At 46.5% G+C, this 10,002-nt stretch overlaps 1 protein-coding gene across 3 annotated transcripts in view; it reads right to left on the bottom strand.

Moving 5' to 3' along the window:
• Positions 1–10,002, bottom strand: part of DPP6 (dipeptidyl peptidase like 6) — a 731,733-nt gene that overhangs the window by 392,639 nt on the left and 329,092 nt on the right. The window lies entirely within an intron of this gene.

Here is a 10,002-nt window from a genome sequence, read left to right as displayed (position 1 = left end):
CCCCTTTTGCCTCTAAAATGAAATCAGGATCAGGAGGAGAGAGAAGGATGCTGTGGGGGCTTCTTCAATTAGCAACAGCCTCTGCAATCGTCACAGAAACAATGATAACTGCTTGGCAACCAGCAACTGGCAGCTCAGAGCTGGAAGACAGTGATGTGGTCCCCACTCCCCCACCTCCACAGTCAGCACCAGAGCTGCGCATGCACCAGCCGGCGTTGTAGCAGAATGTGCCTCCCTCTCCGAACGTGTAGCATGTAGCTTAGCTGTCAGGTTCGCGCACAGCCCCTGGGATAAGGAATATCTGGCTACAGATGCTGAAGCATTACAGGGTGCTTCACATACACTGCCTCTCAACCCCTACCCCAGCCTTTTCTTCTGTCCACTGCAGGCACAGTCCAGTGAACATGGTACACCCCCCCAGAAACAGCTACCCTCGCTTACAGGAAAAGGCACCCCCACCCCACCTCTGTTTGTATCCTTTGCATAATAAGGGAAACATTTCCCAAGGTTTAATGTGCACACAATTCTCAGAGCAGACAGAACAGATCATGGAGGCTATAACATACAATGCAGGAGGGAAGTTCCAGGGGATAACACAATCTCTGGATACGGATGCCCAGTTAGACGTCTGCCTTACGGGCCAGCAAGGGGAGTTTTCACACGGGTAGAACATACCCTTTCACAGCTTCTACCCTGCACAAGCCCCTGCCTACGTCCCTGAGCAAGAAGGGGATGCTCACTATTTCTTCCTACTTCTTGTGCTAACTTGCATCTGGCAGTGCTGGTCATACTGTACAAATACACACACAGGGCACGTCTGGGTTCTCTGGTCCACGCCGGCTGCTTTCTTCTATTCCATCTTACGTGACTGCTTGAGGATTCCCTTGGTGATCCCTATGGAGCTTCAGTGAGCATCTCTACAGGAAGGAGGAGGGACTGACTTGGTGCTAGGAATCCTCAGTTCTCAAATAGCCTCCTGCAAGCATCTGGACATAATTTAAAGCAGCTCTAATTTATGCTAAATGATGCTGTGGATGGAGCCAACCTCCAACCAGCTCAAACATCAGAAAGTAGGAAGGTGCCATAAAGCTAATTTTGGCTTCATGCACAGACCTTCATCAGAACATACGTGGTCTTGAAATGGATTCTAGGTGGTAGATCAGAGCATGAGTGCACATAATTGCAGTATTTTGGAAAAAAGCAAAGTACTTCCCCAAAACATGGTGGGTATGGGGGTCCCTTCTGAACCTACGGATAAGGACCAAAGAAGAGATACATCAGAGTGTTTATCTGGCAGGTAAGGGACTGTGTCTCATCTGATCCAAAACATTACATCAAAAATCAGTCACCGAAGGTCAAATTCACCACAAGTGCAACTAATGTGAAGTCAAAGTTTACTTCTCATCCACAACAAATATAATTCTGAATTAAATGGTGGATCAACAAGAGGCTGATTTTTCCTAAGAGTCTCTCCACTCTCTAAAGTTTCAACCTCCTAAGCATTTCTGCAATACCACCAACCTGCAAAAGTTCAGAGTAACTAAGACATAAAAGTGTGACACACAGTAATGCCAGTAAAAAAGCTGCGTATTCCCAGTCACCCTACTCTGTGCAGTGGCTCCTTTAAAAACATGAGCTCAGCAGCCTTCTTATACGAGATAATAATTTGCTTTTCATTCTAAAAGACCTATGCCAACTTTGGACCAAGGCTGATCGGCCTTCTCGTACATTTTCAGTGGTTCCTTTGCATTCTGCCTCACGCATTCATTGCAGATTTCACACGGAGATATTTCTCTTGAGCAGTAACATTCACGCCTGGACAGAAGATAGTAGCTCCATCTCCATTCTCACACTTCTCAGTAGCCATATGTGCATCCTGAGCTATCCTTGTCATTTGTGAACTCTTGCTGTGTACTACTGTTTCAGCATCCTTCCCCCACAATCCCAACCTAGACAGCAAGTGAATCTTTCATTTTAGTAGATTTGATGGTTTGCTTTTATTTTTTTTCTAATTTGGATACAAGCAAGGTTTTTTGGGATGAGGGCTTGGGGGTTTTTTGCTTGTGCATTTTTGCTGGCCACCTAAACTAGATTTATAAGGGGAAGCCATTCTGTGCTTTTCACTACACTTTGCCTGTTGTTTTTTTCCAGAAATGGGCAGCAGTAAGTCTCCTTGCAATTTAGATGCTCCCCAGTTTCTTCCTTCTTAACATCTCCATTTAAGAAGTGTGGGTTTGGCTAGCTGTGTAAAACTCTGCCCTCCCTGGTAGTGTACATTTCTTCCAATAACCTTGATGTCAGATACATAACAAAATAATTCCAATTAGTCACATGAGTTAACTATCCAGCTTACATGGCCTAGCTGTTATACCTGGGTTCTGTTATATGCTCATGCCTTTCATTGGCTTAATCTGCCCCCCCCCCCCATTTTTTGGGTGTGGGGGGTTTACTAACAATGTTTTTTACATGGGTCCTGGCATAGCAGAGACATCCAGGTGCCCTCCTGAAAGGTACCATAGATCTCCTCTGCCTCTGAGCCTACCACATTTAGCAATGGAGAATCCTTCACTTGAGATTTTCATGCCAAACCTCTTGCTTACAGGAAAATAGAGGCAGCAAAGCAACTACAACCTTCAGTTCTCTGCTAAGTTCCCCGCAGACAGAGACATTCAGGTAGTGGCCAAAGAGGCCAGCCCAGGAAGCGTTAGCAGAATAGGCAGTGGGCCCAGGGGTGCAGAAACAATAATATCAACAGAAGCAGAACAATCCCTTTATGTCGCCTTATGTAGTTGTGTAAAGGCTGCCCCTACTTACTAGGTTAGAATAGATTTTGCTGCCTAAAGCTACCTGTTACAAAACATTAAGGCATACTGGTCATGGGATAGGAGCCTGGATTCACCTGCCCTGGGGGCGGTCGATGTAGAAGGATCTGCACTGATGATACTATTGGGTCGGCTGGGAGAGCTCGGAAGGAATGGGACGTTGGCAGCTGGGGAATGGCACATTTCTTCCTTTCTCCTGCCTGACCATGCTGATGGCTGATGGCTGCTGCCTAGTGTCAGAGCCAAATTTTGAATAAATGCTGATAACACAGAGAGTTAGCTCTGAGCATGTGCAGACAAGTCTACTAGTGGAAAGTTCCACAGCATGCCCAGCATGTGTCCCTTGTACGACCCCAGGGCTTGTCTGTCAAACCTGACCTACTTTACTATTGCGAGCATGCTTAGCTCTGCTCAGCAGATGATGTAATTAGACCAGAAAATTCTATGGAAAATGCAACCTGATTGGCTAACTGGTTGCTATAAAAGATTTGTGACCCCCGCCCACGGGGGGAGAGACGGGAGTGGCAGGGAAGAGACTGGACCTGAGAACAGAGGCTGCCTTGGCAGGGACTGTCTCACAGGGAGAGATCGACCCGATCCTGAGAGCAGAGGCTGCGGCTGCAGAGACTGCTCCTTGGGAGGGCTTTAGGCCCACCGGTCCCCCCATCGTGCAGTTCCCGCAATTCGTTCTTCACCAATTTTTTGATCTGATTTCGTGTATTAATCTTCCGGCTACCGACCTTGCTTCCTGATTAACTCGCTCGATCAACGGCTACGACATCACTACATCCTTTGGCATCGACCTCGGCATCTGCATCACCATCGACTACTCGTTCGTCCACATTGGACTGGCATCACATCGTTCTTCGCGTTACAGTTCTGTTGTTTGTTATCCCGATCAATAAGCTGTTGACCAGTCCTGGGACTGTCGGGTCGGGCAGCCGCACCGATCCTTCGGGGTAGAAAGCAAGGGCTTGGCTTGGGAACCCCGTGGACCAACAGACTCCCTTGTTCATACGTTATTATTTTACTGTAACTGAACAAGCAAGTTCCTCTGCCAATGCTCCAAAAGCGTTAAGTAAATAAATCAACTTTATTTGAAACTGCACGAGTCCGTGTACCACTCAGACTCCTCGCCGCTAATCCCGCCTGTTCTGTACCAAAACCCTCGGCCCACTGTGACCTTGGGGCCGCAGTTCCCCGACACCTAGCACTTCCAGGAAACCATGACCCAAGCAATTATGAGCACTTCAGCTCCCTCTCAGTGCAGCCCTGATCCTTCTGCCCACTTCCCCTTTATAATAAATCCTGGCTCTGCAGCAGCTCATCTTCCCTGCAGGAAGGATGCTTTGGAGATGAACCCTCAGTCAGCATCATGACTATTCCACACCCTAGGGTGCTGGATCAGGGACATAGCTTATGAGCACTGTTTCTTCTAAGATGGGAAGATTCCTCTGCCTCTTGGTTGCAAATGGCCAGTTATCAGCCACTGAAGGTCTGTCTCAGGCATTTGTTCTTTTTTAATTTTGTGCTGTTCTCTTCTTGCTGCACCAGCTACCCTCTTGGACTCCAGCCTTCTTTAACTAATCAATGTGCTTGACACCACGCAACTTATTGGACAGTTCAGGGCAACTGAAGCCCCCGGTGGCTCTCCCTGCTCTTTAACCTGAGTGGGCTGAACACCGTCTTCCCAAAGAAATTACTCAGTACCGAGGTACTCTAATAATAGCCCACTATTGGCCCTTCACTGATGTCTCTGGATTCCCCTCCACAACTCTGCAATACAGCTGATCTGTTTATCATTCTTCTGTTGAAAGGTGGCAAATAGCAGGCAAAATAATCTTTCGCCTTCACCTAAATTGCTTGTTTTACAAAAGTTGCAGCATACAGAAGCAAGGCAATCGATTTGTAATGATATCGTTATGGACTGGCTCAAAAATACATCGTAGACCCTGTACTGCTAACGTGGAAGTGCTCTGTCCAAGGGGCAGTCAGGAGTACAACAGCCGGAGGGTATAAGACACCGTCAAACTAAATTCCCAAGTGACCTTAATGTGCATCCTAACACCTTACATGAAGCCCCTACATGGTCACAGTCAGCTACAAAATATGCCTGGTAAACATGGAAGAAAATATTTCTGTGACACTGTCAGAGGGAGATGACTTAAGTCAAGGAGCACATTTATTGCCAAGGATCTCTGCACATCTCTTAACAGTTGAAGTAGAGGCCCAGTACTGTACTGTAACACTACTGATCACATCAACGTATGCTCAGGAAGGAAGCAAGACCCTGCTGTTTATAACTACCTCCACGAATTCCTAATGAAACCTGTTATATAAGGCTATTCCCTACACCCTCTATCCATGGCTAGAGAAGTTACTGCCCTCAGTGCAACTAGCGCAGACCCACTACTCAAGGGGGATTTCAGGAATCTGTGCAGGGCATCATGCCCCTTGCACGTGATGGCAGTCAGTCCCAAGGACACCTGGGTTTTCAGGGACCAGACAGCCACACATGTACGTATGTGATGGAGCCTGAAAATAGGGCCTGAAGAAGCATCAGGCATGTTTACTCATTTTTTTTCCCTTCTTTTAGCCAGTCCTCTGCTGCGTGGCAGCAGGAGCTGCTGTATGGACTTCCTGACCTTTTGCCAACTGGGATCCAGCCTGTGGCAAACCTGGCTACTTATTTCTCCCATCATTAATGCATCAAGGAAGTTGAAGTCAGTGGGGCTTCACAGGTGGAACTGAGTGCAGCTTGATTTAATGAGCCCTTGCACAGCCTGTCACTGTCCTCCCCTTTCCACTCATCCAGATAAGAACCCGGCCCTGCAGAGCTCACTACCTGCATCCCCGGCTGAGTCCAAGCTTTGGTACATGGATTGCCATATTTTTCATCAGCAGCAGACCACCCTCCTTTTAACCTGCTTCCATGCAACCAACCCCCTCTGCTTTCCCTCCTTACTATTAGTGAGCAACAATCACTGTGGTTTTCCTGGGCCTGGTCTCTCTTCTGGAGAAGCATGAAGGGAGTACTCCCACTGGCAACCTGTGGTGGTATGAAAGCAACACCTAGCTAGGTAAGGCACCATGAGCTAGGTAAGCAGAGCCTGCGAATAAACGTGACAGCATTCAAGTCCACAATGGGAGGGAGAAACCTCATACAAAACCCGCAGGTGGGATCATTTTGCATGTGTGCATGCTTGTGTGTATTAACTTTATTAATTTGGAAGGAGACAAATTAAACTTGGATTTAATCAGACCCACAGGAGGCAAAGGGGAAAAGCATTCAGTATGTCTGACTACTGCTTTCTAGAGAGGAGACAGACATGTTGGATACAAGGCTGGCAGCACCTGCAGCTGCAACAGCAAAAAGTGGTGAGCTCTTCCCCTGTTCAGTGGCTCAGCTATCTGGAAAGTAGTGTTCAACTGATAACATACTCTGTACTTCTAGGATCACCAGCACCAGCCTCCTAGAAAAGCAGCCTGACAAAACGCAACTGCAGCCACCTTACTCCTTCCCTATTTCAGCTCTTGCACTAATACTTGAAGGGGCAGTTGCCCCTTGGCGTATTGCCCTTGTCTCTACCAGGTGCAGGTGAAGAGAGATGCTGAGTTTGGACGAGGCCAATATGAAAAGATAGGCAAAAGGTGCCCTCCTCCATGAAAAGATGTCCACCATCTTGACTTACGGCAACATAGCACATGCCGTCCCTCCGCTTGTTCCCTTGGTATGTTCGGAGAAGTTTGCACATGAACAACAACACAAGGATGCATTTTGCCAGGACGCCCCAACTCTGTTGCTTTCTTGTGCTAACTGTCATCTCTGCCACTCAGGCTAGGGAAAGACATTACACATAAACCGTTTAAGTGATCAGAAACTGGTTTAAACCTGTAACAGAACAGATGTTGAACGCACATAAATCAGTCTGAAAATGGCTGAAACCAGTTTGAGATGAAACTTGGTTGAATGAATCAGGTTTAACTGATTTGTCTCCAACCAGTTTATGCATGGTCTGTCCCAGGCCCCTTGCTGGTTCAAGTCAAATCAGAGTCCCCCAGCATGCTCTCTGGGCTGGGTGGGGCATTTTGCTCCACAGCAGGGCTGTGCCCTCCCCTCTGCTCCCTGGCTGGAGCTTGGCACAGACTTGCAGGCACAGCAGGGTCTGCTGGCTTCCCCGTGCCCCCTTCTCTCCCCCCTCTCACTACTCACTGCTTAAGCAGAGCTCCCTTCCTCCTCTCTGCTGCAGCACGGACCGTAGCCAGCATGTGGTATGCTAGCTAATGCCAAGAGGTGTCTGTCTCCCATTTCACTGGGATAGACAGAACAGTGGCTGCTTAGGGCTTCTGGAGCTAATCAACAGGTCAGCTGGTAAGCTGTTTAAGAAGTTTGAAGTTATGTGGAAAGAGGCTACTGTTTTGCTAATTGGGTGATAAGCACTATTAGGCCCCCCCCACCTTTGCTGGCTTGCTCCCCTGTCAGTTTGCTGCAGACAGTATGACGGAGCAGGGAGGGAGATTGAAAAGATGCATATTATCAACAGATGCAAGCACTGCCCCCCCTCCCTTGCCTCAAGAGTGCTAGCCAGGGGATGGCAAGGTTCCTGTCCCTTGAGCAGCCAGAGGGGAAAAGCCTGGGATTGGGCAGGCAGACATCCCTAATGAGAGTGCTGCCAGGGCCTGGGCATGCCCCCCTCAGCTCAGCTCCATGCAGAAGGGAAGGGAGGGCTGCTCTAGCACACCCTGGCTTCTAGCCTGAGCCACTGCAGGCATGTGCCTGGATTTCCACAGTCCAGAGAGAATGACTGTCCAGTTTTGAACCAGTTCAGCCTAGCCAGGTTAGCCTACCTTGCCAATATTGAATCAATTCAGGCTCAGGCTTTTTGACCGTCTGTCCCTAGCCTCAGTTATATGAAGGAGTGGTCTTTACCTTTAAAAGAGGGGACTGCTCTCCTAGCAGAATACCATGATGCAGCTCCCACCAGCCCAGGTGATGTGTAGTATAAATTTAAGAGTGTGCATTTGTTCTGGTAAAAACCCTGCACAGGGATTTTTGCTTATAGAGGCCAAACAGCAGAATAATTGGGCTGTTCATTCTTTGGCTTGTTATGCGTTTCACAGTCATTTGGATTTGCTTCTGAAGAGAATTCCTGTTTTGCTCTTAAAGGGCAATCTTTTCCCTGCCCCGTCCAGAAATATGTTGACCTTACTGAAGAGGAATATTGTATTATCAAATAGTAATGGCCCAGTTCTCAACTGAGAACCTGAAACACTTTAACAATAAGCTCAGCAGATACACATTTCTAGCCCTGCAAAGGAAATATTTATAGTCAGCACCTACCTATAGTCTCTGATGCTACCTTCCAGCCTATAAATCTCATTCATAGTAGAACACCTAACATACATATAACCATGCTCACAAACTAGCCCTCATCTCTTGAAAAGAATTGTTGGTTTAGAGAAGGACCTGTAGTTTCACTAAGATATTTTATGGTAAAGGGGAAAAGGCAGCGTTGTTTAACAGTATACATTAATTAACTTTCTCTTTCGCTAGCTTGCCCTTGCCATCCATCTCCTGTTGTCTTTGTATGGGCTTGGTCCTGCAAAGTGATATTCCTGGGGAAGTCTCCACACGCGGGTGCATTCTTGCCGATTCCCTTGGGAGGCACAGGGGCTATTTGGAGCCTAAAAGGTGATCCAGCATATAAAACATTGGCATGGGGAGGATGATGTTAAAGAGCAAAATAGAAAATGCTTCCATTATTAAGTTCTCTCCCTGATGAAGAAACCTACTTTGTGCACTAGTTTCAGTTTAATAGCTTAAGCCCCTGTATTTTGTGGATGTCAAGAAACTAGTATTGAGATGAATATATATTGCTACAGCAAGTACCCTTGAAATTGCCCCTACTCATCTGAAATTTTCACTACTATTTTGAGAAAGCTTTCCAACATGTATAAAAGTAGATACTGATAGAACTGCCCCCAGGCCTCTACTAGGTGGGGGGTTGTAAGAGTGATCCTAGTATATATTAGGCAGCTCTAAATGTCTGAGAGCTGTATAGATCTCTAGTTGAATGTAGTCCTGGGTAGCCATGGTGAGCCTCAAGCTATGGAAGAAGCCTTCTTGGTTGAAAGCCGTGTCTCCCAATTATGATGGACTGTGATTCCACACGTCATGACAAAAAACGCTTCTCCACCCGCTTTGGACAGCACGCTTGCATCCACCTGGTCGACTGGCTTGGCTAAAGATAAATCTGTTATGCTAATATTAAGGATTCACCATCAAAAAGGACATCTTATAAAAAGTTACTCATGGGTCATTACTAGGATTATTCTTTTTTGAATCAGTGACTGTATTTCAAGGCATTACTATAGTTTCGAAGAGACACCAGCAGAGCAATACCACAGACATTTGGCATCATGTTACTGTTGCTGGTAATACAGAACTTACTGCCGCTTTCCCCTCCCTCTCTGTCTGTTCCTGCTGGTATGACCTTGGCAGCTGTAATGCAACAGATGCCTAGTTCTAGTTTGTTTATCTGCAAGAGAGACTTCTGAGGCCTCAACCTTAGTGCCAGCTGTGACACTGGCTCCAAATTGGCTTTTCAATGTTAGCCACCTCATGGCAAGCCTTGCTTTTATTCCCCATGTTCTTATTGTCCTCACAAAGGGGGAAAAAAACACAAACACAAAAACCAAGCACTTCTCATTTCTGAATAGGTTCTGAGCCAATTCTTTATGGCATGAGTGGGTTTTTTAGTTCATTTTGATTATTAGCAATTCTTGCTTTATTAGTGTGTGAGATCCACAGAATACCCACTTAAATGTTCCAGGATTTAAGTACTCAAATCAAAAAAATGTAAGAGACCTCTTCATTAATGAAAGGAAGGGAAAACACGCACGCACGCACACACACACACACACACACACACACACTCACTCCCTCTCAAACACAGAATCCACATCACTTAAGCAGCTGCAAACCTATGAAGCTTGACTGTGTAGAACTCATCTACTTAGAACAGGAAGCAACTCATCTTTATTTTATCCATAATAGTGATTTATAGGCTGAATAACTGATCTGCATATATGATGATGAATAGTTTTTATATAAAATGCCATGAAAGATCTTATGCAAGCATATACAATTGCTCGAGAGATCCTCATACATAAAGGAGAC

Source organism: Crocodylus porosus, unplaced genomic scaffold (assembly GCF_001723895.1).
Source record: "Crocodylus porosus isolate Cpor-Errol unplaced genomic scaffold, CroPor_comp1, whole genome shotgun sequence".
NCBI classification, from domain to species: domain Eukaryota; kingdom Metazoa; phylum Chordata; order Crocodylia; family Crocodylidae; genus Crocodylus; species Crocodylus porosus.
Note: the sequence above shows the minus strand (reverse complement) of the source record. Positions and strands in the feature narration are given on the sequence as shown.